The following is a 27,469-nucleotide window of genomic DNA, read 5'->3' as shown; positions in this document are numbered from 1 at the left end:
AGTATATAGGATACGACCCAGTGGTACCTGACGACATAGATACTAACAGCTATTTAATAACATTACGCTAGAAAGTGATTATTAGCAACATATATATCTATATAAACAACCCCGCCAGGGTTGTGCCTTCAAAAATAATCACACACGGACACGCTTTTTAAACCTTTTTTTCACATCTCTTTATTCTTCTTATGCACATGTATGTTAGTTCTGTGATTTTAACCTTTATGTTTCACTGCAGTTTGGGATAATAATATTAATATTTATCCAATTTTAATACATACTTAATAAAGGTTATATTTTATGATTCATTCATTCTGTCCAGTGCGTCAACAGTGCAGATTTCTTCTTGTTTTTTCTCCCAAATTCTATAACAATGACAGTAAATGTTGTTTCTTTTCAAACAGAACTTTCTTGACCATGCTTCTTTTTTGAAAGATCTGGGAGCACATGGAAAACAGTACAAACCATGCAGTATCACAAGAGCCTTTATTTGATCTTTCATGAAGATAGAGCAGAATTGAGGACACGTCAACAATTTCTGCCGAAGGTGGTTCATCTTTCCACATGGTGCCTTTGGCCACTGACACCTTCGTTGAGTCAAAGTCTCTGGCTGTGGTCAGAACTTTGAAAATTTATGTCACCAGAACGGTTCAGATTAGGAAAACAGAGGCTCTGTTTGTCCTGTATGCTCCCAACAGGATTGGGTGTCCTGCGTCCATGTAGACCATTATGCGCTGGATCTGTGGTAAGATTCAGCATGCTCATTCCACGGCAGGATTGCCGTTACTGAATTAGGTGAAGACCCATTCTACTAGAAAGGTGGGTTCATCCTGGGCAGCTGGTCGGGGAGTATCGGCATTGCAACTTTGCCGAGCAGCTATTTAGTAAACACTTTTGCTAAGTTTTAAAAGTTTTAGAGTAAAGGAGATTCAACTGAGGCAGCACAAGGGAACTCCCATCTGGGGACAACAACTGCAGTGAGAACACATATTTTCAGATGAACATGGGAGGGCAGAAGGCTGCCTAATACTGAAGCACCCCCAAACAACAAACCAAATGCAACAACTAGTACAAGCATTCCTGGGGGAAGGTCTGCAGAAGACGGATTTGCATACAGTGATGTCATCCAAGCAGTGGGCCAAAGTTGGCTGGAACCCTCATCTGCATATGAAAAGAGAAAAGGGGTATGCAGGGCATGGCGGCCTTTTGCGGCGCTTGGATGACCCTTAGTTCGCATTAAACACCCCCACCCTCCTTTGGTGTGGGGCTCATGTTGGCCATGCCCCAGCCCCTGAAGCATTCAAGCTGATTTCTTGCAGCAGCTTGGCACTGTAACAGCTCCAGAGCTGCTCTGTAAGGCAACTAAAAGGGTGTGGGCCCTGCAGCACTACCTGTAGTTTGCATTGTGCATTGGAAGGCACAAAGTAAGCAGACAGGAGGAGAAGTCAGGATAGTCCTCAAGGGTATAGAAGGGAGGGGCTCAAGAAAAAAGAAGTGGAAACAGACAGCAAACTAGGCTGGAGAGAGACCTGAGACAAAGAGATCTGAATTATATGAGAGCCGACCAGGGGAAACACAAATTATGCAGTCAAGTTTCCCACATTTGGGGAAATCGCAGGGGCAGCACACCCAGGTGAGATACTATAATCAGGACGGTGCTTCTCCCAGGGCAAGGCTCACCCATTGCACTCTGGGTGTGCTGCTCCTACGATTTCCCCAAATGTGGGACACTTGACTGCATAATTTGTGTTTCCTCTGGTCGGCTCTCGTATAATTCAGATCTCTTTGTCTCAGGTCTCTCTCCAGCCTAGTTTGCTGTCTGTTTCCACTTCTTTTTTTCTTGAGCCCCTCCCTTCTATACCCTTGTGCACTATCCTGACTTCTCCTCCCGTCTGCTTACTTTGTGCCTTCCAATGCACAATGCAAACTACAGGTAGTGCTGCAGGGCCCACACCCTTTTACTTGCCTTACAGAGCAGCTCTGGAGCTGTTACAATGCCCAGCTGCTGCAAGAAATCAGCTTGAATGCTTCATGGGATGGGGCATGGCCAACATGAGCCCCACACCAAAGGAGGGTGGGGGTGTTTAATGCGATCTAGGGGTCATCCAAGCACCGCAAAAGGCTGCCATGCCCTGCACGCCCCTTTTCTCTTTTCATAAGCAGATGAGGGTTGAAGCCAACTTTGACCCACTGCTTGGATAACATCACCATATGCAAATCCATCTGCTGCAGACCTTCCCCCTGGAATGCTTGCACTAGTTGTTGCATTTGGTTTGTTGTTTGGGGGTGCTTCAGTATTAGGCAGCCTTCTGCCCTCCCATGTTCATCTGAAAATATGTGTTCTCCCTGCAGTTGTTGTCCCCAGATGAGAGTTCCCTTGTGCTGCCTCAGTTGAATCTCCTTTACTTGACAGAGATGTGCCTGAGCAGCGGCCCTCCCCAGCCCTATCCCAAATCATACTTATTTTGCATAGGAGACACCATGGTCATGAAAATTGTTCACCCAGGGTGAGTTTCATTCATTGCATTCTGGGTATGCTGACCCCTGTGATTTCCCCAAATGTGGGAAACTCGCCTGCATTATTTGTGGTAGTGGGGGACTGTGTTTGTGTTTTCCGCTGGTCAGCTCTGGTAAAAGTCAGATTTCTTTGTCTCAGATCTTCCTCTAGCCTTGTTCTTCTTTCGAGAGTTCCATTGTGCTGCCTCAGTTGGATCTCCTTCACTTGACAGGGGGGTGCCCGAGCAGCGACCCTCCCCAGCTCTAGCCCAACTCCTACTTACCTGCCAGGTGAGATACTATGATCTTGAAGGTGCTTCTCCCAGGGCAAGGCTCACCCATTGCACTCTGGGTGTGCTGCCCCTGCGATTTCCCCAAATGTGGGAAACTTGACTGCATAATTTGTGTTTCCCCTGGTCGGCTCTCGTATAATTCAGATCTCTTTGTCTCAGGTCTCTCTCCAGCCTAGTTTGCTGTCTGTTTCCACTTCTCTTTTCTTGAGCCGCTCCCTTCTATGCCCTTGCGCACTATCCTGACTTCTCCCGTCTGCTTACTTTGTGCCTTCCAACGCACAATGCGAACTACAGGTAGTGCTGCAGGGCCCACACCCTTTTATTTGCCTTACAGAGCAGCTCTGGAGCTGTTACAGTGCCCAGCTGCTGCAAGAAATCAGCTTGAATGCTTCAGGGGCTGGGGCATAGCCAACATGAGCCCCACACCGAAGGAGGGTGGAGGTGTTTAATGCGAACTAGGGGTCATCCAAGCGCCGCAAAAGGCCGCCATGCCCTGCATAACCCTTTTCTCTTTTCATATGCAGATGAGGGTTCCAGCCAACTTTGGCCCACTGCTTGGATGACATCACCGTATGCAAATTCGTCTCCTGCAGACCTTCCCCCAGGAATGCTTGTACTAGTTATTGCATATGGTTTGATATTTGATGGTGCTTCAGTATTAGGCAGCCTTCCGCCCTCCCATGTTCATCTGAAAAGATGTGGTCTCCCTGCAGTTGTTGTCCCCAGACGAGAGTTCCCTTGTGCTTCCTCAGTTGAATCTCCTTAACTTGACGGGGGAGGGGCTTGCCCGAGCAGCCACCCTCCCCAGCCCTATCCCAACTCATGCTTATTTTGCATATGAGATCTCTATATCATGAAGATTGTTCTCACAGGGTGAGGTTCATCCATTATATTTTAAAATAGGAAGGTTCAAATTACATATTTGAATTGCATCTATGTGCTGGATTCAAATGTTCCTCCCCCTTCCTTTCTCAATTGTGCCCATCAGCAGCTATTCTAAGGTTGCTGCCAATGGGTGTGACACATTAATTTCTTCTGTGGGGTATACTGGACTCCACAAGGATTCACATTGGGGTGTAGAGTAGGATCTTGATCTGAGGCACCAACCGGCTCAAAGCTTTTGACTGTTCCCAAGATGCTCAGCGCATTCTCCTCTATAACCCCGCTTCCATGAACAGGGAGCTCAGTTTGTAGTTGGTGCCTTCAGTAGCAGGCCACTTAACAGGGGCCTGCCTCAGGCAGCCTATTCTTAGCTATTAATTTTGACAAGAAAATAAGAACTTTTTTTATGAGAATCTACAAGGGCTGCAGCAGGCTAGGTCTAATAGACATCTTTACTGCAGCTTCATCACTCCCAGCGGCGCTGTATACTCCCGTGCCCTGGTTGCTGGGTCACTGCAGTGGAGGCTCCGGTTTCTTCCTAAGGTCAGTCACACACACACCGCCCTTCCGGATCACGAGGCCGCTGATGAAGGGGAGCGTGGCCGTAGGGGGTGGACCGTGTGCGCACTGGCGTGGACACTGATTACTGGGCAGCCGCTCCACAAGCCACCAGGTACAGTTAAGGAGCATAGGTCTGGGGGTTTTTCTCCCATATTAAACCAATTTTGTACTGCCCGCAGCGCATTGCGATAGGTAATAGGGCCTGATTCAGGTTGGATTGCAATCACAATAAGCGATCCAACTGCAAAAATTGCTAAGAGCATACGCAAGTGCCTGCATTTTCTGCGGCACCCCGCAGAGAATGCGATCGCCTCTGCCTGTCAATCGGGGCAGGGGGGGAGAGGGGGGTCAGCAAAACTCCATTTCCAAGTCAGGGATGGAGCGGTGCGGGGGCAAGGCTTCAAAATGGGGTCTGCAACGGAGGAGACACAGGGGGCGTGGTCACAGCGGCTGTATGACATCACATTCAGCCGCTGTGATCACAAAAATGGTGGCGGCTTCCTGCGCGCACATACAGTCTGCACCAGCAGAAGGCTACACCATTTTTTATGATCACGCTGAACTGCAGTGCGACTGCAATTACAGCATGGTCAAGAAGGGAGGCGTCATGCTGGGTGGCCATGTCCTGTCACTGTGCAGGAGCCAGCACCGCTCACACACTAGTCCCCGGGTGCAGCCCCCAACCCCCGGGACACCCGGAGCAACAAAATGTAGATTCAGGCCACCAGGCCACGCCCCTACCTATGAAACCATGCCTCCTTTTTACCATTGCGCTGCTTATCTGCGCGCACTGCATTACAATCTCCTTCGCCACCTCTCTGGGTGTCACCAGTGATAGTGACACCTCTGCCATGCTTGTAGCAGCTGGTCCTAAGATCTACGCCTCAAGCCCTGAGTGTTTGCCCTTGTGACTTGTTGATCATCATAGCGAAGCAGATGCTTACAGAAAACTGCAGGGGCTTAGATTGAAAATAAAAAAAATTATGGGTATAAGGTAGAGAGGAGCGGGTTCGGTTCTCCGAGAACCGAATTCCCCACGAACTCCACGTGGTTTACACTGGTCCGAGGCAGGCTCGGTTGTTCCCGCCTGACTCGGAAAACCTGAACAAGGGAAAATGTCATCATCCCGCTGTCGGATTCTCGCGAGATTCGGATTTCATATAAAGAGCTGCGCGTTGCCGCCATTTTTACTCGTGCATTGAAGAGAGAGCGGAGAGGACGTGGCTATGTTCTCTCAGTGGAAATCTCAATATCAGTGCTCATTATCAGTGGTTACTTATTGCTGCTCAGTAATACTAGTAGTGTGTCTCTCCTGCTCAGTGTCAGTTCTCAGTAGTATCCTCATCAGTGCTCAGTATCACTGCTCATTGTCTTGTGCTGCATTGTGGTGCTCAGCATACTACAGTACATTACTAATAGTCCAGTGCTGCATCTTGCTGCTCAGTGTCAGTTCTAGTATCCTCATCAGTGCTCACTATCACTGCTCATTACATTGTGGTGTTCTGTATACTACAGTAACATAGTAATATAGTAACATATAGTAATATAGTTTTTGAGGTTGAAAAGAGGCAAATTGCCCATCGTGTTCAACCTGTTTTAAGTTGTGATGATTCTACATACTTGCTGAATAATGTTTTATGACTGGGAGTTTTTTTAAGGTCAGTGCGCTTAGTCTCGCGTCCAAATATTCCTTTAAAGCAAAGGGTCGTCAAACAGGTTCTACTGTTTGGATTCAGTCAGTTGTGGATGCTCCGTCAGAAAACACCTCTCCAAACTTCTTTGGTGGCTGCTCAGTTCTTCAGAATATGACTTGGGTATGTTCAGTCATGAAATTCTGTGAAGGCAGGGGAGAAGAACAAGCGCCATATGGTGTAGTATTTTGAATAAATTGGAGTGATAGATAGGTATATACGAAGTAAGTACCGGATAGATTCTTGAGATTAGGCCTGTCTGTCTCACTAAATTCTTTGTGGCTGTTCCCCACCTAGGAGACAAAAGATCATCGCCATATGGTGTAGTAACCTCAGATATATCTTGGGGTACCCTCCCCTCTATTTCATGCGTACCAAAAGGAAAATTCAATATAGCATATAGGATATATTTATATCCAGGTAGATCAAGTCGGTCCAATATGATGTAATGGCTGAATCAGTCGACTGTTGCTGCCTTATATAGTATTATCAATAAAAAATTTTAATCCACAAAATAATAATACAAATTCAGATAAAAAATAAATAAAACAAATCAGAAAATCTTAGCTGATTGGTGTAGGCAGTAGTTAGGTCAGTCTCAACGCGTTTCGCCTCCAGGGCTTCCTCAGGAGAATACATCATATCAAAAGATACACATATTTATAGTGCTTTCAGTTTCGTTTTGGCCAGCACTTCCGGTTCTAACCTAAACCGGAAGTGACGCGGCAGTGGCCGGGACGAGCCGCGTCACTTCCGGTTTCACGGAGCAAACGGACTCTATGTCCGTCTTGCGCTACTTATACAGACTGATCTAAAATTTATATTAACACTGCACCACCAATGCAATCTAATGTTAAATATCAAGCCACATATGCATTTAGTATGTAAGTCGGACCGAGCACTTCCGGTTCCGGAAATGACGCGAACCGGAAGTGCTGGCCAAAATGAAACTGAAAGCACTATAAATATGTGTATCTTTTGATATGATGTATTCTCCTGAGGAAGCCCTGGAGGCGAAACGCGTTGAGACTGACCTAACTACTGCCTACACCAATCAGCTAGGATTTTCTGATTTGTTTTATTTATTTTTTATCTGAATTTGTATTATTATTTTGTGGATTAAATTTTTTTATTGATAATACTATATAAGGCAGCAACAGTCGACTGATTCAGCCATTACATCATATTGGACCGACTTGATCTACCTGGATATAAATATATCCTATATGCTATATTGAATTTTCCTTTTGGTACGCATGAAATAGAGGGGAGGGTACCCCAAGATATATCTGAGGTTACTACACCATATGGCGATGATCTTTTGTCTCCTAGGTGGGGAACAGCCACAAAGAATTTAGTGAGACAGACAGGCCTAATCTCAAGAATCTATCCGGTACTTACTTCGTATATACCTATCTATCACTCCAATTTATTCAAAATACTACACCATATGGCGCTTGCTCTTCTCCCCTGCCTTCACAATGTTTTATGACTAGTTAACTACTACAACTCATGTTCCCCCTGGATTAACCATGTTGATATTTTAAGTATTATAACCTTGGATAGCTTTTTCATTCAGAAATGTATCCATTCCTTTTTTAAATCCAATTACAGAGTCCACCATTACCACCTTCCCTGGCAGGGAATTCCACATCCTGATTGCCCTAACAGTGAAGATCATAGTATCTCACCTGGCAGGTAAGTAGGAGTTGGGCTAGAGCTGTGGAGGATTGCTGCTTGGGCACCCCCTGTCAAGTGAAGGAGATCCAACTGAGGCAGCACAAGGGAACTCTCGAAAGAAGAACAAGGCTAGAGGAAGATCTGAGACAAAGAAATCTGACTTTTACCAGAGCTGACCAGAGGAAAGCACAAACACAGTCCCCCACTACCACAAATAATGCAGTCGAGTTTCCCACATTTGGGGAAATCACAGGGGTCAGCATACCCAGAATGCAATGAATGAACCTCACCCTGGGAGAACAATCTTCATGACCATGGTATCTCCTATGCAAAATAAGTATGATTTGGGATAGGGCTGGGGAGGGCCGCTGCTCAGGCACATCTCTGTCAAGTAAAGGAGATTCAACTGAGGCAGCACAAGGGAACTCTCATCTGGGGACAACAACTGCAGGGAGAACACATATTTTCAGATGAACATGGGAGGGCAGAAGGCTGCCTAATACTGAAGCACCCCCAAACAACAAACCAAATGCAACAACTAGTGCAAGCATTCCTGGGGGAAGGCCTGCAGCAGATGGATTTGAATATGGTGATGTCATCCAAGCAGTGGGTCAAAGTTGGCTTCAACCCTCATCTGCTTATGAAAAGAGAAAAGGGGCGTGCAGGGCATGGCAGCCTTTTGCGGTGCTTGGATGACCCCTAGTTCGCATTAAACACCTCCACCCTCCTTCGGTGTGGGGCTCATGTTGGCTATGCCCCAGCCCCTGAAGCATTCAAGCTGATTTCTTGCAGCAGCTGGGCACTGTAACAGCTCCAGAGCTGCTCTGTAAAGCAAGTAAAAGGGTGTGGGCCCTGCAGCACTACCTGTAGTTTGCATTGTGCGTTGGAAGGCACAAAGTAAGCAGACGGGAGAAGTCAGGATAGTGCACAAGGGTATAGAAGGGAGGGGCTCAAGAAAAAAGAAGTGGAAACAGACAGCAAACTAGGCTGGAGAGAGACCTGAGACAAAGAGATCTGAATTATATGAGAGCCGACCAGGGGAAACACAAATTATGCAGTCAAGTTTCCCACATTTGGGGAAATCGCAGGGGCAGCACACCCAGAGTGCAATGGGTGAGCCTTGCCCTGGGAGAAGCATCTTCATGATCATAGTATCTCACCTGGCAGGTAAGTAGGAGTTGGGCTAGAGCTGGGGAGGGTCGCTGCTCGGGCACCCCCCTGTCAAGTGAAGGAGATCCAACTGAGGCAGCACAAGGGAACTCTCGAAAGAAGAACAAGGCTAGAGGAAGATCTGAGACAAAGAAATCTGACTTTTACCAGAGCTGACCAGAGGAAAGCACAAACACAGTCCCCCACTACCACAAATAATGCAGTTGAGTTTCCCACATTTGGGGAAATCACAGGGGTCAGCATACCCAGAATGCAATGAATGAACCTAACCCTGGGAGAACAATCTTCATGACCATGGTATCTCCTATGCAAAATAAGTATGATTTGGGATAGGGCTGGGGAGGGCCGCTGCTCAGGCACATCTCTGTCAAGTAAAGGAGATTCAACTGAGGCAGCACAAGGGAACTCTCATCTGGGGACAACAACTGCAGGGAGAACACATATTTTCAGATGAACATGGGAGGGCAGAAGGCTGCCTAATACTGAAGCACCCCCAAACAACAAACCAAATGCAACAACTAGTTCAAGCATTCCTGGGGGAAGGCCTGCCGCAGATGGATTTGCATATGGTGATGTCATCCATGCAGTGGGTCAAAGTTGGTTCAAACACCTTTGCAAAGTTCTATAAGTTTGATACCCTGGCCGAGGAGGACCTCCTGTTTGCTCAATCAGTGCTGCAGAGTCATCCGCACTCTCCTGCCCGTTTGGGAGCTTTGGTATAATCCCCATGGTCCTTACGGAGTCCCCAGCATCCTCTAGGACGTAAGAGAAAATAAGATTTTAAACCTACCGGTAAATCTTTTTCTCGTAGTCCGTAGAGGATGCTGGGTGCCCGTCCCAAGTGCGGTCTACTTCTGCAAGACTTGTATATAGTTATTGCTTACATAAGGGTTATATGTTAGTTTTCATCGGTCTTGGACTGATGCTATGTTGTTTTCATACTGTTAACTGGGTAGTATATCACAAGTTATACGGTGTGATTGGTGTGGCTGGTATGAATCTTGACCTTGGATTAACAAAAATCCTTTCCTCGTACTGTCCGTCTCCTCTGGGCACAGTTTCTCTAACTGAGGTATGGAGGAGGGGCATAGAGGGAGGAGCCAGTGCACACCCAGATCAAAAGTCTTTTTTAAAGTGCCCATGTCTGCTGCGGAGCCCGTCTATCCCCCATGGTCCTTACGGAGTCCCCATCATCCTCTACGGACTACGAGAAAAAAAAATTACCGGTAGGTTTAAAATGTTATTTTTTTCTCTGCAACCCACTGCTAAATTGTGCTTCCTAGCTGTTTTTTATAAAATCACTTAATTAAATCTAACTCTGATTACGTCAGAGAAGGCCAGGTACCCTACACCATAAGAGGGGGTATGAAATTTTGACTTGTCTTCTTAAAGATCACCAAAATCTGTTGACAAGGTCAATTACATCCCTGGGCGGGATTGAACCACCAACCTTTTGGTTAATAGCCCATGTAAGTGCAAGAAATCCTGAAGCACTCACTCATCATGGGAAAGTACCAATGTGTTTCTTACAAAAATTCTCCAGATTATTGACTTTTTAAAGTTTTTCTAGGAAACGTTCTAGATGAATGCTTATTAGCCTTTGTCAGTATTGACTTTTGCAAGGTGTCTCTGTGGCGCAATCGGTTAGCATGTTTGGCTATTAACCAAAAGGTTGGTGGTTCAATCCCACCCAGGGATGTAATTGACCTTGTAATCAGATTTTGGTGATCTTTAAGTAGACAAGTCAAAATTTCAAAAACCCCCCTTATGGTGTAGGGTACCTGGCCTTCTCTGATGTAATCAGAGTTAGATTTGATTAAGTGATTTTATAAAAAAACAGCTAGGAAGCACAATTTAGCAGTGGGTTGCAGAGAAAAAAAATTATGCTGGCAGAAAAGTACAATTGAGTGATTAAACAGCTCTTCATTTTCTGATTTTATGTTTATGCTAACAAATTTGCTCTCTGAAAAGTGTCCACAAAGCCAAGTCTCTGATTAACACCTTTGTAGGAATGGTTTTTCACCTATTACTGAATTAAACTTGCTTCATTGGAAAGGCATCAAAGATGCATCCTCATTTCAATGTCTACTGAAATAATACAGGTTGACACCAGGAAACGTCACTGCATCATTGCTGCTTCCTCATGGGGAAGTCTGTTTAATGTGAAAACAAGGTGATATCTAATCAGCACACAGGTAAGGAATTAAGAAAATCTTTCTTTATGGGTGAAGATGTTTCTCACAAATTGTTGTCCCAATGCATCATTGAAATTCAAGATGGAAGATGATTTTCATATATCACTTGTACATTTTGCATTGCTCTTCTGGTGACAATGTAGTTTGTTTTTGTCAATTACCATTTCAGTAATAGGGTAAAGAAAATTAAGTGGATTTTTTAAAGAAAACAATGCTGTCAATATACTATTAAAACAAATTAAAATGATAAAAGTTATTGTACTTTAAGTAAAAATAAAAGAGCCAAAATATCAATCCCAGTTTTTGATTACTTTAATTATAAAAAAAAAAATGCACATAGCAGAGGATAGTTTCGATCAATCGACCTCTGGGGTATGGGCCCAGCATGCTTCCATTGCACTACTCTGCTGCTCATGGAAGTGTAAGAGATCCTGAAGACTAAATTGATTAAAGGCCTAAAAGTACTTGACTATAAGGAAAGACTTACTAGGCTGAATATTTATACACTAGAAAAGAGGTGCCTAAGAGGAGATATTATTAATATCTTCAAATATGTAAAGATACATAACAAAGAGTTATCAGAGGAATTATTTATTAAAAGAACACGTGGTCACTCGCTGCGACTGGAGGAAAGTTCAGAACGCAATGGAGGAAAGGATTCTTCACTGTTAGGGCAATCAGGATGTGGAATTCCCTGCCAGGGAAGGTGGTAATGGCGGACTCTGTAATTGGATTTAAAAAAGGAATGGATACATTTCTGAATGAAAAAGCTATCCAAGGTTATAATACTTAAAATATCAACATGGTTAATCCGGGGGTAACATGAGTTATAGTAGCTAACTAGTCATAAAACATTATTCAGCAAGTATGTAGAATCATCACAACTTAAAACAGGTTGAACACGATGGGCAATTTGCCTCTATTCAACCTCAAAAACTATGTTACTATATTACTATGTTACTGTAGTATACAGAACACCACAATGTAATGAGCAGTGATAGTGAGCACTGATGAGGATACTAGAACTGACACTGAGCAGCAAGATGCAGCACTGGACTATTAGTAATGTACTGTAGTATGCTGAGCACCACAATGCAGCACAAGACAATGAGCAGTGATACTGAGCACTGATGAGGATACTACTGAGAACTGACACTGAGCAGGAGAGACACACTACTAGTATTACTGAGCAGCAATAAGTAACCACTGATACTGAGCACTGATATTGAGATTTCCACTGAGAGAACATAGCCACGTCCTCTCCGCTCTCTCTTCAATGCACGAGTAAAAATGGCAGCAACGCGCAGCTCTTTATATGGAATCCGAATCTCGCGAGAATCCGACAGCGGGATGATGACATTTTCCCTTGTTCAGGTTTTCCGAGTCAGGCGGGAACAACCGAGCCTGCCTTGGACCAGTGTAAACCACGTGGAGTTTGTGGGGAATTCGGTTCTCGGAGAACCGAACCCGCTCCTCTCTACCTTATACCCATCAATTTTTTTATTTTCAATCTAAGCCCCTGCAGTTTTCTGTAAGCATATGCTTCGCTATGATGATCAACAAGTCACAAGGGCAAACACTCAGGGTTTGAGGCGTAGATCTTAGGACCAGCTGCTACAAGCATGGCAGAGGTGTCACTATCACTGGTGACACCCAGAGAGGTGGCGAGGGAGATTGTAATGCAGTGCGCGCAGATAAGCAGCGCAATGGTAAAAAGGAGGCATGGTTTCATAGGTAGGGGCGTGGCCTGGTGGCCTGAATCTACATTTTGTTGCTCCGGGTGTCCCGGGGGTTGGGGGCTGCACCCGGGGACTAGTGTGTGAGCGGTGCTGGCTCCTGCACAGTGACAGGGCATGGCCACCCAGCATGACGCCTCCCTTCTTGACCATGCTGTAATTGCAGTCGCACTGCAGTTCAGCGTGATCATAAAAAATGGTGTAGGCTCCTGCTGGGGCAGACTGTATGTGCGCGCAGGAAGCCGCCACCATTTTTGTGATCACAGCGGCTGAATGTGATGTCATACAGCCGCTGTGACCATGCCTCCTGTGTCTCCTCTGTTGCAGACCCCATTTTGAAGCCTTGCCCCCGCACCGCTCCATCTCTGACTTGGAAATGGAGTGTTGCTGACCCACCTCTCCCCCCCTTCCCCGCCCCGATTGACAGGCAGAGGCGATCACATTCTCTGCGGGGTGCCGCAGAAAATGCAGGCACATGCGTATGCTCTTAGCAATTTTTGCAGTTGGATCGCTTATTGTGATTGCAATCCAACCTGAATCAGGCCCTATTACCTATCACAATGCGCTGCGGGCAGTACAAAATTGGGTTAATATAGGAGAAAAACCCCCAGACCTGTGCTCCTTAACTGTACCTGGTGGCTAGTGGAGCGGCTGCCCAGTAATCAGTATCCACCGCAGTGCGCACACGGCCCACCCCCTACGGCCTCGCTCCCCTTCATCAGCGGCCTCGTGATCCGGAAGGGTGGTGTGTGTGTGACTGACCTTAGGATGAAACCGGAGCCTCCGCTGCAGTGACCCAGCAACCAGGGCACGGGAGTATACAGCGCCGCTGGGAGTGATGAAGCTGCAGTAAAGATGTCTATTAGACCTAGCCTGCTGCAGCCCTTGTAGATTCTCATAAAACAAGTTCTTCTTTTCTTGTCAAAATTAATAGCTAAGAATAGGCTGCCTGAGGCAGGCCCCTGTTAAGTGGCCTGCTACTGAAGGCACCAACTACAAACTGAGCTCCCTGTTCATGGAAGCGGGGTTATAGAGGAGAATGCACTGAGCTTCTTGGGAACAGTCAAAAGCTTTGAGCCGGTTGGTGCCTCAGATCAAGATCCTACTCTACACCCCAATGTGAATCCTTGTGGAGTCCAGTGTACCCCACAGAAGAAATTAATGTGTCACACCCATTGGCAGCAACCTTAGAATAGCTGCTGACGGGCACAATTGAGAAAGGAAGGGGGGGGGGGGACATTTGAATCCAGCACATAGATGCAATTCAAATATGTAATTTGTACCTTCCTATTTTAAAATATAATGGATGAACCTCACCCTGTGAGAACAATCTTCATGATCAAGAGATCTCATATGCAAAATAAGGATGAGTTGGGATAGGGCTGGGGAGGGTGGCTGCTCGGGCAGCCCCTCCCCCGTCAAGTTAAGGAGATTCAACTGAGGAAGCACAAGGGAACTCTCGTCTGGGGACAACAACTGCAGGGAGACCACATCTTTTCAGATGAACATGGGAGGGCGGAAGGCTGCCTAATACTGAAGCACCATATGCAACAACTAGTACAAGCATTCCTGGGGGAAGGTCTGCAGCAGACGGATTTGCATACGGTGATGTTATCCAAGCAGTGGGCCAAAGTTGACTGGAACCCTCATCTGCATATGAAAAGAGAAAAGGGGCATGCAGGGCATGGCGGCCTTTTGCAGTGCTTGGATGACCCCTAGTTCACATTAAACACCCCCACCCTCCTTTGGTGTGGGGCTCATGTTGGCCATGCCCCATCCCCTGAAGCATTCAAGCTGATTTCTTGCAGCAGCTGGGCACTGTAACAGCTCCAGAGCTGTTCTGTAAGGCAAGTAAAAGGGTGTGGGCCCTGCAGCACCACCTGTAGTTCGCATTGTGCGTTGGAAGGCACAAAGTAAGCAGACGGGAGGAGAAGTCAGGATAGTGCGCAAGGGCATTCTTTTCTCTTAGTCCGTAGAGGATGCTGGGGTCACATTAAGAACCATGGGGTATAGACGGGATCCGCAAGAGACATGGGCACTTTAAGACTTTCAAAGGGTGTGAACTGGCTCCTCCCTCTATGCCCCTCCTCCAGACTCCAGTTATAGGAACTGTGCCCAGGGAGACGGACATTTCGAGGAAAGGATTTATTGTTAAACTAAGGTGAGCATCTTACCAGCTCACACCTTAAGCATGCCGCAGAAAGTGGCATTCAACAGAACACAAGCCAACGGCATGAACAATTGCAGCAAAAAGCTGACCAGAACCATAACACAACATGTGTATAACCACAAGTAATAACTGCAGACACAGTATGGACTGGGACGGGTGCCCAGCATCCTCTACAGACTAAGAGAAAAGGATTTACCGGTAGGTATTAAAATCCTATTTTCTCATACGACCTAGAGGATGCTGGGGTCACATTAAGAACCATGGGGTTATACCAAAGCTCTTGAACGGGTGGGAGAGTGCGTACGACTCTGCAGCACCGAATGACCCAACTTAAGGTTATCATCAGCCAAGGTATCAAACTTGTAAAACTTAGCAAAAGTGTTTACTAAATAGCTGCTCGGCAAAGTTGCAATGCCGAGACTCCCCGACCAGCTGCCAAGGATGAACCCACCTTTCTAGTAGAATGGGTCTTCACCTACTTCAGTAACGGCAATCCTGCCGTGGAACGAGCATGCTGAATCTTACCACAGATCCAGCGCATAATGGTCTACATGGAAGCAGGACACCCAATCCTGATGGGAGCATACAGGACAAACAGAGCCTCTGTTTTCCTAATCTGAACCGTTCTGGTGACATACATTTTCAAAGTTCTGACCACAGCCAGAGACTTTGACTCAACGAAGGTGTCAGTGGCCAAAGGCACCATGTGGAAAGATGAACCACCTTCGGCAGAAATTGTTGACGTGTCCTCAATTCTGCTCTATCTTCATGAAAGATCAAATAAAGGCTCTTGTGATACTGCATGGTTTGTACTGTTTTCCATGTGCTCCCAGATCTTTCAAGCAAGTAGCATGGTCAAGAAAGTTCTGTTTGAAAAGAAACAAACATTTACTGTCATTGTTATGCAAATAAACTTACATTAAAGCTAACAAGAAAGCACACTCGTTCTGTCTTTAAACTGATAAAAGAAACCCCAATAATATGGGGCATGCAAAAATTGAGATAAAACTCAGTTTTGCTCCTCTCCACGGAAATCTTTAATAAAAGGCGAAATATTTGTTAGTTCTGAAGAGAAACCAGAGCATGACCAAGATTCCACCTGTCGCCTGAGTGCCATGCCAGCAGTTCTCATTCAGATCAAAGTGAGCACCCAATTTGAATGAGAGAAAGCAGATTTCTCACCAGGCTTCCCCTTGCTATAAACATGGTTTGTACTCTTTTCCATGTGCTCCCAGATCTTTCAAGCAATTAGTATGGTCAAGAAAGTTCTGCTTGAAAAGAAACAGACATTTATAGTCATTGTTATGCAAATAAACTTACATTAAAGCTAACAAGAAAGCACACTCGTTCTGTCTTTAAACTGATAAAAGAAACCCCAATAATATGGGGCATGCAAAAATTGAGATAAAACTCAGTTTTGCTCCTCTCCACAGAAATCTTTAATAAAAGGCGAAAGATTTGTTCGTTCTGAAGAGAAACCAGAGCATGACCAAGATTCCACCTGTCGCCTAAATGCTGTGCCAGCAGTCCTCATTCAGATCAAAGTGAGCGCCCAACTTGAAAGAAAGCAGATTTCTCACCTGGCTTCTCCTTGCTATAAGCATGGTTTGTACTGTATTCCATGTGCTCCCAGATCTTTCAAGCAAGTAGCATGGTCAAGAAAGTTCTGTTTGAAAAGAAACAAACATTTACTGTCATTTCTATGCAAATGAGCTTACATTAAAGCTAACAAGAAAGCACACTCGTTCTGTCTTTAAACTGATAAAAGAAACCCCAATAATATGGGGCATGCAAAAATTGAGATAAAACTCGGTTTTGCTCCTCTCCACGGAAATCTTTAGTAAAAGGCGAAAGATTTGTTCGTTCTGAAGAGAAACCAGAGCATGACCAAGATTTTCATCTGAAAATATGTGTTCTCCCTGCAGTTGTTGTCCCCAGATGAGAGTTCCCTTGTGCTGCCTCAGTTGAATCTCCTTTACTTGACAGAGATGTGCCTGAGCAGCGGCCCTCCCCAGCCCTATCCCAAATCATACTTATTTTGCATAGGAGATACCATGGTCATGAAGATTGTTCTCCCAGGGTGAGGTTCATTCATTGCATTCTGGGTATGCTGACCCCTGTGATTTTCCCAAATGTGGGAAACTCGCTTTTATACCCTTGTGCACTATCCTGACTTCTCCTCCTGTCTGCTTACTTTGTGCCTTCCAATGCACAATGCAAACTACAGGTAGTGCTGCAGGGCCCACACCCTTTTACTTGCCTTACAGAGCAGCTCTGGAGCTGTTACAGTGCCAAGCTGCTGCAAGAAATCAGCTTGAATGCTTCAGGGGATGGGGCAAATATTTGTACCCTGTTTTGAACTTTCCCCAGGAGTGTGATCAAGAGGACGAATCGGCAACAATATCGGCGCTCTCTCTAGCAGCCACTATATCAGAAACAACAGTAGGCACGGCCCAACCCATAAGATTAGTAACAAAGCCCCCTAGCGGAGGGACAGGTGAGGTCGTATCAACGGGTAAGTACGGCACCTTACACTATGCTGAAACCATTTCACCACAGGCTGTAGAATCTACACAGAATGATGTTAGTAGACTTAATCCTGTTAGGGTAATAGCTGTTCCAAATGGGAAAACTGACACATCAGGAGTCACTCCTATCAGGAACATTGCCATGTATAGCCCATTTTCCAGAATGGAATTAAGGACCTTAGTGTCTGAATTCCCTGACCCCAGAAAAGACTTAGTTGCTAGCCAAAAATACATCAGAGACCTAGGAAACACTTTAGAGCCCAATAACAAAGACTGGCAGATATTGCTGAGGGCATGTTTACCCTCCAATGTCGACTCAGCTCAATTTTTAGCTGACTGTGGATTATAAATAAGTATGATTTGGGATAGGGCTGGGGAGGGCCGCTGCTCATGCACATCTCTGTCAAGTAAAGGAGATTCAACTGAGGCAGCACAAGGGAACTCTCATCTGGGGACAACAACTGCAGGGAGAACACATATTTTCAGATGAACATGGGAGGGCAGAAGGCTGCCTAATACTGAAGCACCCCCAAACAACAAACCAAATGCAACAACTAGTACAAGCATTCCTGGGGTAAGTTCTGCAGAAGACGGATTTGCATACGGTGATGTCATCCAAGCAGTGGGTCAAAGTTGGCTTCAACCCTCATCTGCATATGAAAAGAGAAAAGGGGCGTGCAGGGCATGGCGGCCTTTTGCGGTGCTTGGATGACCCCTAGTTCGCATTAAACACCCCCACCCTCCTTTGGTGTGGGGCTCATGTTGGCCATGCCCCATCCCCTGAAGCATTCAAGCTGATTTATTGCAGCAGCTGGGCACTGTAACAGCTCCAGAGCTGCTCTGAACGGCAAGTAAAAGGGTGTGGGCCCTGCAGCACTACCTGTAGTTTGCATTGTGCATTGGAAGGCACAAAGTAAGCAGACGGGAGAAGTCAGGATAGTGCGCAAGGGCATAGAAGGGAGCGGCTCAAGAAAAGAGAAGTTGAAACAGACAGCAAACTAGGCTGGAGAGAGACCTGAGACAAAGAGATCTGAATTATACGAGAGCCGACCAGGGGAAACACAAATTATGCAGTCAAGTTTCCCACATTTGGGGAAATCGCAGGAGCAGCACACCCAGAGTGCAATGGGTGAGCCTTGCCCTGGGAGAAGCACCTTCCTGATTATAGTATCTCACCTGGCAGGTAAGTAGGAGTTGGGCTAGAGCTTGGGAGGGTCGCTGCTCGGGCACCCCCCTGTCAAGTGAAGGAGATCCAACTGAGGCAGCACAAGGAAACTCTCGAAAGAAGAACAAGGCTAGAGGAAGATCTGAGACAAAGAAATCTGACTTTTACCAGAGCTGACCAGAGGAAAGCACAAACACAGTCCCCCACTACCACAAATAATGCAGTCGAGTTTCCCAAATTTGGGGAAATCACAGGGGTCAGCATACCCAGAATGCAATGAATGAACCTCACCCTGGGAGAACAATCTTCATGACCATGGTATCTCCTATGCAAAATAAGTATGATTTGGGATAGGGCTGGGGAGGGCCGCTGCTCAGGCACATCTCTGTCAAGTAAAGGAGATTCAACTGAGGCAGCACAAGGGAACTCTCATCTGGGGACAACAACTGCAGGGAGAACACATATTTTCAGATGAACATGGGAGGACAGAAGGCTGCCTAATACTGAAGCACCCCCAAACAACAAACCAAATGCAACAACTAGTAAAAGCATTCCTGGGTGAAGGTCTGCAGAAGACGGATTTGCATACGGTTATGTCATCCAAGCAGTGGGCCAAAGTTGGCTGGAACCCTCATCTGCATATGAAAAGAGAAAAGGGTTATGCAGGGCATGGCGGCCTTTTGCGGCGCTTGGATGACCCCTAGTTCGCATTAAACACCTCCACCCTCCTTCGGTGTGGGGCTCATGTTGGCTATGCCCCAGCCCCTGAAGCATTCAAGCTGATTTCTTGCAGCAGCTGGGCACTGTAACAGCTCCAGAGCTGCTCTGTAAGGCAACTAAAAGGGTGTGGGCCCTGCAGCACTACCTGTAGTTCGCATTGTGCGTAGGAAGGCACAAAGTAAGCAGACGGGAGAAGTCAGGATAGTGCGCAAGGGCATAGAAGGGAGCGGCTCAAGAAAAGAGAAGTGGAAACAGACAGCAAACTAGGCTGGAGAGAGACCTGAGACAAAGAGATCTGAATTATACGAGAGCCGACCAGGGGAAACACAAATTATGCAGTCAAGTTTCCCACATTTGGGGAAATCGCAGGGGCAGCACACCCAGAGTGCAATGGGTGAGCCTTGCCCTGGGAGAAGCACCTTCATGATCATAGTATCTCACCTGGCAGGTAAGTAGGAGTTGGGCAAGAGCTGGGGAGGGTCGCTGCTCGGGCACCCCCCTGTCAAGTGAAGGAGATCCAACTGAGGCAGCACAAAGGAACTCTCGAAAGAAGAACAAGGCTAGAGGAAGATCTGAGACAAAGAAATCTGACTTTTACCAGAGCTGACCAGAAGAAAGCACAAACACAGTCCCCCCACTACCAACAAATAAAGCAGTCGCGTTTCCCACATTTGGGGAAATCACAGGGGTCAGCATACCCAGAATGCAATGAATGAACCTCACCCTGGGAGAGTAATCTTCATGACCATGGTATCTCCTATGCAAAATAAGTATGATTTGGGATAGGGCTGGGGAGGGCCGCTGCTCATGCACATCTCTGTCAAGTAAAGGAGATTCAACTGAGGCAGCACAAGGGAACTCTCATCTGGGGACAACAACTGCAGGGAGAACACATATTTTCAGATGAACATGGGAGGGCAGAAGGCTGCCTAATACTGAAGCACCCCCAAACAACAAACCAAATGCAACAACTAGTGCAAGCATTCCTGGGGGAAGGCCTGCAGCAGATGGATTTGCATACGGTGATGTCATCCAAGCAGTGGGTCAAAGTTGGCTTCAACCCTCGTCTGCATATGAAAAGAGAAAAGGGGCGTGCAGGGCATGGCGGCCTTTTGCGACGCTTGGATGACCCCTAGTTCGCATTAAACACCTCCACCCTCCTTCGGTGTGGGGCTCATGTTGGCTATGCCCCAGCCCCTGAAGCATTCAAGCTGATTTCTTGCAGCAGCTGGGCACTGTAACAGCTCCAGAGCTGCTCTGTACGGCAAGTAAAAGGGTGTGGGCCCTGCAGCACTACCTGTAGTTTGCATTGTGCATTGGAAGGCACAAAGAAAGCAGACAGGAGGAGAAGTCAGGATAGTGCACAAGGGTATAAAAGGGAGGGGCTCATGAAAAAAGAAGTGGAAACAGACAGCAAATTAGGCTGGAGAGAGACCTGAGACAAAGAGATCTGAATTATACGAGAGCCGACCAGGGGAAACACAAATTATGCAGTCAAGCTTCCCACATTTGGGGAAATCAGAGTGCAATGGGTGAGCCTTGCCCTGGGAGAAGCACCTTCATGATCATAGTATCTCACCTGGCAGGTAAGTAGGAGTTGGGCTAGAGCTGGGGAGGGTCACTGCTCGGGCACCCCCCTGTCAAGTGAAAGAGATCCAACTGAGGCAGCACAAGGGAACTCTCGAAAGAAGAACAAGGCTAGAGGAAGATCTGAGACAAATAAATCTGACTTTTACCAGAGCTGACCAGAGGAAAGCACAAACACAGTCCCCCACTACCACAAATAATGCAGTCGAGTTTCCCACATTTGGGGAAATCACAGGGGTCAGCATACCCAGAATACAATGAATGAACCTCACCCTGGGAGAACAATCTTCATGACCATGGTATCTCCTATGCAAAATAAGTATGATTTGGGATAGGGCTGGGGAGGGCCGCTGCTCAGGCACATCTCTGTCAAGTAAAGGAGATTCAACTGAGGCAGCACAAGGGAACTCTCATCTGGGGACAACAACTGCAGGGAGAACACATATTTTCAGATGAACATGGGAGGGCAGAAGGCTGCTTAATACTGAAGCACCCCCAAACAACAAACCAAATGCAACAACTAGTGCAAGCATTCCTGGGGGAAGGCCTGCAGCAGATGGATTTGCATACGGTGATGTCATCCAAGCAGTGGGTCAAAGTTGGCTTCAACCCTCGTCTGCATATGAAAAGAGAAAAGGGGCGTGCAGGGCATGGCGGCCTTTTGCGGCGCTTGGATGACCCCTAGTTCACATTAAACACCTCCACCCTCTTTCGGTGTGGGGCTCATGTTGGCTATGCCCCAGCCCCTGAAGCATTCAAGCTGATTTCTTGCAGCAGCTGGGCACTGTAACAGCTCCAGAGCTGCTCTGTACGGCAAGTAAAAGGGTGTGGGCCCTGCAGCACTACCTGTAGTTTGCATTGTGCATTGGAAGGCACAAAGTAAGCAGACAGGAGGAGAAGTCAGGATAGTGCACAAGGGTATAAAAGGGAGGGGCTCATGAAAAAAGAAGTGGAAACAGACAGCAAACTAGGCTGGAGAGAGACCTGAGACAAAGAGATCTGAATTATACGAGAGCTGACCAGGGGAAACACAAATTATGCAGTCAAGCTTCCCACATTTGGGGAAATCGCAGGGGCACCACACCCAGAGTGCAATGGGTGAGCCTTGCCCTGGGAGAAGCACCTTCATGATCAAAGTATCTCACCTGGCAGGTAAGTAGGAGTTGGGCTAGAGCTGAGGAGGGTCGCTGCTCTGGCACCCCCCTGTCAAGTGAAAGAGATCCAACTGAGGCAGCACAAGGGAACTCTCGAAAGAAGAACAAGGCTAGAGGAAGATCTGAGACAAATAAATCTGACTTTTACCAGAGCTGTCCAGAGGAAAGCACAAACACAGTCCCCCACTACCACAAATAATGCAGTCGAGTTTCCCACATTTGGGGAAATCACAGGGGTCAGCATACCCAGAATGCAATGAATGAACCTCACCCTGGGAGAACAATCTTCATGACCATGGTATCGCCTATGCAAAATAAGTATGATTTTGGATAGGGCTGGGGAGGGCCGCTGCTCAGGCACATCTCTGTCAAGTAAAGGAGATTCAACTGAGGCAGCACAAGGGAACTCTCATCTGGGGACAACAACTGCAGGGAGAACACATATTTCCAGATAAACATGGGAGGGCAGAAGGCTGCCTAATACTGAAGCACCCCCAAACAACAAACCAAATGCAACAACTAGTACAAGCATTCCTGGGGGAAGGCCTGCAGCAGATGGATTTGCATATGGTGATGTCATCCAAGCAGTGGGTCAAAGTTGGCTTCAACCCTCGTCTGCATATGAAAAGAGAAAAGGGGCGTGCAGGGCATGGCGGCCTTTTGCGGCGCTTGGATGACCCCTAGTTCACATTAAACACCTCCACCCTCCTTCGGTGTGGGGCTCATGTTGGCTATGCCCCAGCCCCTGAAGCATTCAAGCTGATTTCTTGCAGCAGCTGGGCACTGTAACAGCTCCAGAGCTGCTCTGAACGGCAAGTAAAAGGGTGTGGGCCCTGCAGCACTACCTGTAGTTTGCATTGTGCATTGGAAGGCACAAAGTAAGCAGACGGGAGAAGTCAGGATAGTGCGCAAGGGCATAGAAGGGAGCGGCTCAAGAAAAGAGAAGTTGAAACAGACAGCAAACTAGGCTGGAGAGAGACCTGAGACAAAGAGATCTGAATTATATGAGAGCCGACCAGGGGAAACACAAATTATGCAGTCAAGTTTCCCACATTTGGGGAAATCGCAGGAGCAGCACACCCAGAGTGCAATGGGTGAGCCTTGCCCTGGGAGAAGCACCTACATGATCATAGTATCTCACCTGCCAGGTAAGTAGAAGTTGGGCTAGAGCTGGGGAGGGTCGCTGCTCGGGTACCCCCCTGTCAAGTGAAGGAGATCCAACTGAGGCAGCACAAGGGAACTCTCGAAAGAAGAACAAGGCTAGAGGAAGATCTGAGACAAATAAATCTGACTTTTACCAGAGCTGACCAGAGGAAAGCACAAACACAGTCCCCCACTACCACAAATAATGCAGTCGAGTTTCCCACATTTGGGGAAATCACAGGGGTCAGCATACCCAGAATGCAATGAATGAACCTCACCCTGGGAGAACAATCTTCATGACCATGGTATCTCCTATGCAAAATAAGTATGATTTGGGATAGGGCTGGGGAGGGCCGCTGCTCAGGCACATCTCTGTCAAGTAAAGGAGATTCAACTGAGGCAGCACAAGGGAACTCTCATCTGGGGACAACAACTGCAGGGAGAACACAAATTTTCAGATGAACATGGGAGGGCAGAAGGCTGCCTAATAATGAAGCACCCCCAAACAACAAACCAAATGCAACAACTAGTGCAAGCATTCCTGGGGGAAGGCCTGCAGCAGATGGATTTGCATACGGTGATGTCATCCAAGCAGTGGGTCAAACAACAAACCAAATGCAACAACTAGTGCAAGCATTCCTGGGGGAAGGCCTGCAGCAGATGGATTTGCATACGGTGATGTCATCCAAGCAGTGGGTCAAAGTTGGCTTCAACCCTCGTCTGCATATGAAAAGAGAAAAGGGGCGTGCAGGGCATGGCGGCCTTTTGCGGCGCTTGGATGACCCCTAGTTCGCATTAAACACCTCCACCCTCCTTCGGTGTGGGGCTCATGTTGGCTATGCCCCAGCCCCTGAAGCATTCAAGCTGATTTCTTGCAGCAGCTGGGCACTGTAACAGCTCCAGAGCTGCTCTGTACGGCAAGTAAAAGGGTGTGGGCCCTGCAGCACTACCTGTAGTTTGCATTGTGCATTGGAAGGCACAAAGTAAGCAGGCAAGGTCCAGAGAACAGTTAGAGGTCGGAGTAGCACTATCTCAAGTAGTACTACGACAGCACGGATGGATTCTAAATATTCCAAAATCGCAGCTGATTCCGACGACACGTCTGCTGTTCCTAGGGATGATTCTGGACACAGTACAGAAAAAGGTGTTTCTCCCGGAGGAGAAAGCCAAGGAGTTATCCGACATAGTCAGGAACCTCCTAAGACCAGGCCAAGTGTCAGTACAATGCACAATGGTCCTGGGAAAGATGGTGGCTTCTTACGAAGCGATTCCATTCGGCAGATTCCATGCAAGAACTTTTCAGTGGGATCTGCTGGACAAATGGTCCGGATCGCATCTTCAAATGCATCAGCGGATAACCCTGTCTCCAAGGACAAGGATGTCTCTCCTGTGGTGGTTACAGAGTGCTCATCTCCTAGAGGGCCGCAGATTCGGCATTCAGGATTGGGTCCTGGTGACCACGGATGCCAGCCTGAGAGGCTGGGGAGCAGTCACACAGGGAAGAAATTTCCTGGGCTTGTGGTCAAGCATGGAAACGTCACTTCACATAAATATCCTGGAACTAAGGGCCATTTACAATGCCCTAAGTCAGGCAAGACCTCTGCTTCAGGGTCAGCCGGTGTTGATCCAGTCGGACAACATCACGGCAGTCGCCCACGTAAACAGACAGGGCGGCACAAGAAGCAGGAGGGCAATGATGGAAGTGGCAAGGATTCTTCGCTGGGCGGAGAATCATGTGATAGCACTGTCAGCAGTGTTCATTCCGGGAGTGGACAACTGGGAAGCAGACTTCCTCAGCAGACACGATCTTCACCCGGGGGAGTGGGGACTTCACCCAGAAGTCTTCCACATGATTGTGAACCGTTGGGAAAAACCAAAGGGTGGACATGATGGCGTCCCGCCTCAACAAAAAGCTGGACAGATATTGCGCCAGGTCAAGGGACCCTCAGGCAATAGCTGTGGACTCTCTGGTAACACCGTGGGTGTACCAGTCAGTGTATGTGTTCCCTCCTCTTCCTCTCATACCAAAAGTACTGAGAATCATAAGAAGGAGAGGAGTAAAGACTATACTCGTGGCTCCGGATTGGCCAAGAAGGACTTGGTACCCGGAAATTCAAGAGATGCTCACGGAAGACCCGTGGCCTCTACCTCTAAGAAAGGACCTGCTCCAGCAGGGACCATGTCTGTTCCAAGACTTACCGCGGCTGCGTTTGACGGCATGGCGGTTGAACGCCGGATCCTGAAGGAAAAAGGCATTCCGGATGAAGTCATCCCTACCCTGATCAAAGCCAGGAAGGATGTAACCATACAACATTATCACCGTATTTGGCGTAAATATGTTGCGTGGTGCGAGGCCAGGAAGGCCCCTACAGAGGAATTTCAACTGGGTCGTTTCCTGCATTTCCTGCAAACAGGACTGTCTATGGGCCTCAAATTAGGGTCCATTAAGGTTCAAATTTCGGCCCTGTCAATATTCTTCCAAAAAGAACTGGCTTCTGTTCCTGAAGTTCAGACGTTTGTCAAGGGAGTACTGCATATACAGCCTCCTTTTGTGCCTCCAGTGGCACCTTGGGATCTCAATGTAGTTTTGGGATTCCTAAAATCACATTGGTTTGAACCACTCACCACTGTGGACTTAAAATATCTCACATGGAAAGTGGTAATGCTGTTAGCCCTGGCTTCAGCCAGGCGTGTCTCAGAATTGACCAAAACAAAAAACTGCAACAAACGAGCGCCTAATCATCAAAATAAAAAGTGAAAACCAATACGTGTTTCATAGAATTAAATAATCACAATTTTATGTTCCTGATAGTCTGCGCTTGCCGGAATACTATGTGTAGTATTGTGGTGATAGCATAGAAAAAGAACAAACGGCTGCGCTGAATATCAGGAACGAAACATGATGTACAGAGAGCCAACGTAAAAAATAACAATGTTTATTAATAAAACATATAAAAAGATTAATTGTCAAATAACCGGTGAAAAATATATACAAATATATATAAGAACAGTCACTAGACGTGAACTAGTGGTATATTGTAATGACTCAGCTTATTGGGGTGAAAAGTTCAGTGATTCACTTGTTAGATAGTTGATAAATACCAGGTGTGTTGGTAGGATCCTAATGAATAAAAAAGTCCCTCAGTTGAAATTGATATTCAATACCTTTCCAAAATGGGCTGGTAAGAGCCGAGCGTCCTCGGCTTCAATGTCCTGCAATGCCCATATACGCTGTGCAGCGGAAAGGAATGGACCGTCTCTCTCACAACCCGGTCGTGGCGGCGTGTGCGCTGAAGCCGCTGATGTCGGATGCTGTAGAAGGAGGGTGCAGCGGGGACCAAGGAACACCTGGAAGATTTCACCTGAGCTGAGTGTGGATAGGGGCGGGTCCTGACGCGTTTCGTCACGTTCACGTGACTTTCTCAAAGGTAGAATGTTCTTATATATATTTATATATATTTTTCACCGGTTATTTGACAATTAATCTTTTTATATGTTTTATTAATAAACATTGTTATTTTTTACGTTGGCTCTCTGTACATCGTGTCTCAGAATTGGCGGCTTTATCCTATAAAAGCCCTTACCTAATTTTTCATATGTGGTGCCTGCGGCTACTAGGGACTTGGAGGATTCCAAGTTGCTGGACGTAGTCAGGGCCCTGAAAATATATGTTTCCAGGACGGCTGGAGTCAGAAAATCTGATTCGCTGTTTATCCTGTATGCACCCAGCAAGCTGGGTGCTCCTGCTTCTAAGCAGACGATTGCTCGTTGGATTTGTAGTACAATTCAGCTTGCACATTCTGTGGCAGGCCTGCCACAGCCAAAATCTGTAAAAGCCCATTCCACACGGAAAGTGGGCTCATCTTGGGCGGCTGCCCGAGGGGTCTCGGCTTTACAACTTTGCCGAGCAGCTACTTGGTCAGGGGAAAACATGTTTGCTAAATTCTACAAATTTGATACCCTGGCTGAGGAGGACCTGGAGTTCTCTCATTCGGTGCTGCAGAGTCATCCGCACTCTCCCACCCGGTTGGGAGCTTTGGTATAATCCCCATGGTCCTTTCGGAGTCCCCAGCATCCACTAGGACGTTAGAGAAAATAAGAATTTACTTACCGATAATTCTATTTCTCATAGTCCATAGTGGATGCTGGGCGCCCATCCCAAGTGCGGATTGTCTGCATTACTTGTACATAGTTATTGTTACAAAAATCGGGTTATTGTTGTTGTGAGCCATCTTTTCAGAGGCTCCTTCTGTTATCATGCTGTTAACTGGGTTCAGATCACAAGTTGTACGGTG

At 46.9% G+C, this 27,469-nt stretch overlaps 17 non-coding genes and 3 pseudogenes across 17 annotated transcripts; 5 read left to right on the top strand and 15 right to left on the bottom strand.

The window, feature by feature from the left end:
- Positions 1 to 1,628: 1,628 nt before the first annotated feature.
- On the top strand, positions 1,629 to 1,784 carry LOC135044606 (U1 spliceosomal RNA). Its single transcript, XR_010237148.1, has one exon. It is a non-coding gene; the product is annotated as a U1 spliceosomal RNA (small nuclear RNA).
- Positions 1,785 to 2,459: 675 nt separating this feature from the next.
- LOC135045138 (U1 spliceosomal RNA) lies at positions 2,460 to 2,623 on the top strand. The gene has a single exon (XR_010237671.1). It is a non-coding gene; the product is annotated as a U1 spliceosomal RNA (small nuclear RNA).
- Positions 2,624 to 2,775: 152 nt separating this feature from the next.
- LOC135044373 (U1 spliceosomal RNA) lies at positions 2,776 to 2,938 on the top strand. Its single transcript, XR_010236977.1, has one exon. It is a non-coding gene; the product is annotated as a U1 spliceosomal RNA (small nuclear RNA).
- A 4,845-nt stretch (positions 2,939 to 7,783) lies between these two features.
- On the bottom strand, positions 7,784 to 7,947 carry LOC135045271 (U1 spliceosomal RNA). Its single transcript, XR_010237784.1, has one exon. It is a non-coding gene; the product is annotated as a U1 spliceosomal RNA (small nuclear RNA).
- A 692-nt stretch (positions 7,948 to 8,639) lies between these two features.
- Positions 8,640 to 8,781, bottom strand: LOC135045274 (U1 spliceosomal RNA; annotated as a pseudogene).
- A 152-nt stretch (positions 8,782 to 8,933) lies between these two features.
- On the bottom strand, positions 8,934 to 9,097 carry LOC135044532 (U1 spliceosomal RNA). Its single transcript, XR_010237111.1, has one exon. It is a non-coding gene; the product is annotated as a U1 spliceosomal RNA (small nuclear RNA).
- A 1,304-nt stretch (positions 9,098 to 10,401) lies between these two features.
- On the top strand, positions 10,402 to 10,475 carry TRNAN-AUU (transfer RNA asparagine (anticodon AUU)). The gene has a single exon. It is a non-coding gene; the product is annotated as a tRNA-Asn (tRNA).
- A 5,371-nt stretch (positions 10,476 to 15,846) lies between these two features.
- LOC135044794 (U5 spliceosomal RNA) lies at positions 15,847 to 15,962 on the bottom strand. Its single transcript, XR_010237333.1, has one exon. It is a non-coding gene; the product is annotated as a U5 spliceosomal RNA (small nuclear RNA).
- A 286-nt stretch (positions 15,963 to 16,248) lies between these two features.
- Positions 16,249 to 16,364, bottom strand: LOC135044754 (U5 spliceosomal RNA). Its single transcript, XR_010237294.1, has one exon. It is a non-coding gene; the product is annotated as a U5 spliceosomal RNA (small nuclear RNA).
- A 282-nt stretch (positions 16,365 to 16,646) lies between these two features.
- On the bottom strand, positions 16,647 to 16,762 carry LOC135044634 (U5 spliceosomal RNA). Its single transcript, XR_010237175.1, has one exon. It is a non-coding gene; the product is annotated as a U5 spliceosomal RNA (small nuclear RNA).
- Positions 16,763 to 16,906: 144 nt separating this feature from the next.
- Positions 16,907 to 17,034, top strand: LOC135044598 (U1 spliceosomal RNA; annotated as a pseudogene).
- A 1,399-nt stretch (positions 17,035 to 18,433) lies between these two features.
- Positions 18,434 to 18,596, bottom strand: LOC135044402 (U1 spliceosomal RNA). Its single transcript, XR_010237006.1, has one exon. It is a non-coding gene; the product is annotated as a U1 spliceosomal RNA (small nuclear RNA).
- Positions 18,597 to 18,748: 152 nt separating this feature from the next.
- On the bottom strand, positions 18,749 to 18,912 carry LOC135044826 (U1 spliceosomal RNA). The gene has a single exon (XR_010237364.1). It is a non-coding gene; the product is annotated as a U1 spliceosomal RNA (small nuclear RNA).
- Positions 18,913 to 19,583: 671 nt separating this feature from the next.
- LOC135045193 (U1 spliceosomal RNA) lies at positions 19,584 to 19,746 on the bottom strand. The gene has a single exon (XR_010237721.1). It is a non-coding gene; the product is annotated as a U1 spliceosomal RNA (small nuclear RNA).
- A 152-nt stretch (positions 19,747 to 19,898) lies between these two features.
- On the bottom strand, positions 19,899 to 20,064 carry LOC135045170 (U1 spliceosomal RNA). The gene has a single exon (XR_010237698.1). It is a non-coding gene; the product is annotated as a U1 spliceosomal RNA (small nuclear RNA).
- Positions 20,065 to 21,036: 972 nt separating this feature from the next.
- Positions 21,037 to 21,200, bottom strand: LOC135044832 (U1 spliceosomal RNA). Its single transcript, XR_010237370.1, has one exon. It is a non-coding gene; the product is annotated as a U1 spliceosomal RNA (small nuclear RNA).
- A 674-nt stretch (positions 21,201 to 21,874) lies between these two features.
- LOC135044547 (U1 spliceosomal RNA) lies at positions 21,875 to 22,037 on the bottom strand. The gene has a single exon (XR_010237118.1). It is a non-coding gene; the product is annotated as a U1 spliceosomal RNA (small nuclear RNA).
- Positions 22,038 to 22,189: 152 nt separating this feature from the next.
- LOC135044924 (U1 spliceosomal RNA) lies at positions 22,190 to 22,353 on the bottom strand. Its single transcript, XR_010237460.1, has one exon. It is a non-coding gene; the product is annotated as a U1 spliceosomal RNA (small nuclear RNA).
- A 692-nt stretch (positions 22,354 to 23,045) lies between these two features.
- LOC135045145 (U1 spliceosomal RNA) lies at positions 23,046 to 23,187 on the bottom strand (annotated as a pseudogene).
- Positions 23,188 to 23,339: 152 nt separating this feature from the next.
- LOC135045260 (U1 spliceosomal RNA) lies at positions 23,340 to 23,503 on the bottom strand. Its single transcript, XR_010237783.1, has one exon. It is a non-coding gene; the product is annotated as a U1 spliceosomal RNA (small nuclear RNA).
- Positions 23,504 to 27,469: the final 3,966 nt, after the last annotated feature.

The sequence above is a fragment of the Pseudophryne corroboree genome, unplaced genomic scaffold (genome assembly GCF_028390025.1).
Source record: "Pseudophryne corroboree isolate aPseCor3 unplaced genomic scaffold, aPseCor3.hap2 scaffold_90, whole genome shotgun sequence".
Classification (NCBI taxonomy): domain Eukaryota; kingdom Metazoa; phylum Chordata; class Amphibia; order Anura; family Myobatrachidae; genus Pseudophryne; species Pseudophryne corroboree.
This window is presented reverse-complemented; position numbering and strand designations above follow the sequence as displayed.